Source organism: Mastomys coucha, chromosome X (genome assembly GCF_008632895.1).
Source record: "Mastomys coucha isolate ucsf_1 chromosome X, UCSF_Mcou_1, whole genome shotgun sequence".
NCBI lineage: Eukaryota > Metazoa > Chordata > Mammalia > Rodentia > Muridae > Mastomys > Mastomys coucha.
Window position 1 is genome coordinate 95,331,657 of NC_045030.1, and position 2,205 is coordinate 95,333,861.

The 2,205-nt window shown below is 38.5% G+C and overlaps 1 pseudogene; it reads right to left on the reverse strand.

Annotated features, from left to right (window-relative positions):
• The window catches only part of LOC116088346, a 43,450-nt pseudogene extending 41,783 nt beyond the window's left edge, over window positions 1-1,667 (reverse strand).
• Window positions 1,668-2,205: the final 538 nt, after the last annotated feature.

Sequence of the window (2,205 nt, forward strand, 5' to 3'; positions counted from 1 at the left end):
AAAAAAAAAAAAAATAAAAATAAAAAGGCTATTGTAACCTAACATTTCTCCAGGCAGATTAGATGGATAGGCAAACCTCATTTGTCAGATATATAAAAAGCACTAAATAGATTAACAATGTTTCAAAGATGGTGGAAATCAGGGTATCATATAAATTTATCCTCATTTGAGATGTGACATACACTCATCCTCACTGTCACACACAGACATACAGATGCACAGACTCTTTCTATAAATCTCTTTCTATCTCACTATCTCCCTGTCTCTCTCTGTCTCTGTATCTCATTTTCCATCTCCCTGTGTCTCTGTCTCTCTGTGTCTGTCTCTCTGTGACTGTGTATGTGCCTGTTTCTCTCTGTGTTTCTCTCTGTGTCTCTGTTTCTCTCTCTCTCTCTCTCTCTCTCTCTCTCTCTCTCTCTCTCTCTCTCTCTCTCTCTCTCTCTCTCTCTCTCTCTCTCTCTCTCTCTCTCTTTCTCACACACACACACACACACACACACACATACACACACAGTAAAGATATTGAATACACTCACTTAAGGCTAAAATGAATGACTTAATCATTCTCTTAAGGAAGCAGAGTAACACTGTGACAATAGCACCTATATGCCACTGACAGGATAACAGACAGTAAGAGGGAAACAGACCTAAGAAAGTAAAAGAGAAGGCAAATATATCAGCAAAATATTAGGTGTTGTGGGGGAAGATCAGAGATTCTAAGCATGTAAATTGCATTTCTTTCCTGATATCTCTCTTCATTAAGTTGTACAGCAGCCATAGGCAATGCTGACACATCTATGTCTGACAGGAGGAGCAATAATTGCTCTCAGTGGTATATTCTCTGCTCACAGCACCATGCATGTCTTTTTGTCTTTTAGCAAATAGCTTTTTTATTCTGTGATGACATTGCTGACTCAAAAGAATGTTCCTGTATAGGTATAGTTCACATACTGGAGGGAATTTAAGTATCGCTGCTGTCTTCTCATAGTCCCTAGACTATCTATCATGTAACACCAAGGTATGGGAAGACATGTGGAAGGAAATAATGATATTCAAAGACTTTGAAATAGCTAAATAGAGTAGGTAGTGTCTTGAGAAATGTGGCACACACAGCACAGTCCCACTTAAGTGTACTAACAATTGGAAATGCACAGAGGACACATTCAGTGAAAAGTCTTTATAGAATGGACATTGTTTTGTTATCTCTAAGTACTGTCCTGTACCTATACCAAACAGTAGAATTCTAAGTTACATCATTAGGTCTCCTGCGTACCAACTCTCAGAGTGACACATGTGTTGGAAATGGCTTGAGATTGATTTATTCTCAGACTACATACACAAAAATAGAAGAGAATAGTTTAAAAAAGTTATTGTGATGGAAGAAAAGCTATTGAGAATAAAAATTGAGATGGATTAAAGGTTCACCCTGGAGAATACGGTTAACAAGATCAGGCAGGAGAGACTTACCATGGACTGAGGTCTATGTTGTCTGCCCCTTTAGTGTGTTGGGAGGTTTGATAGGTATAAAGGCGTAAGAACACACTGATCACTATATCTCCATCCTGGTATACATTGACAGAGAGAGAGACAAAACACTCATGGGAGAACAATTTGCACAGGAGCATAGGAAGCTTGAGGGTAAAAAAGAAAAAAATCAAAGTGGGCATTGTGAGGGTTTCTTTAAGCACAAATGTAATCTGCCGTGACCCACGTGCTCACTTTCAGTAGTTGAGCATTTGAGCCTTTCTGTGGGTTTATAAGTGTTACCGACATAGGAGTCCTTTGAACTACATAGTTATTAGAACATAGCTTTCTCTAGTCCTCAGGAGAAAAGGTACCTTGTACCTTCAGGCTTCACAGCTGAGGTCTTTTGTAAAAATAACAAACACATGTTGAAAACACATGGTTGAGGACCATCTCATGTCCCTGGTAGTATTCTGTAGTATTCTTATGTCATCCAAGTCCAAGAATTAAAACAATCCACCACAAGAATAAAAAGATACCCATCACAAATGGGGTAGATTGGCTATCTCTCAAGTGTCCATAAGCTATTGGCACAAACCCCATTTGATATTATGGAATTAGTATATACATAAAGATTCAAAGTTAGATGTGTGAAGAAAGGGTCCAAGCTGTAAGGAAGTCTCTACATATATAGAGAAGAGTGCCCCACATGTTCAAGAAAATGAGGATCAGTTCTTGCAT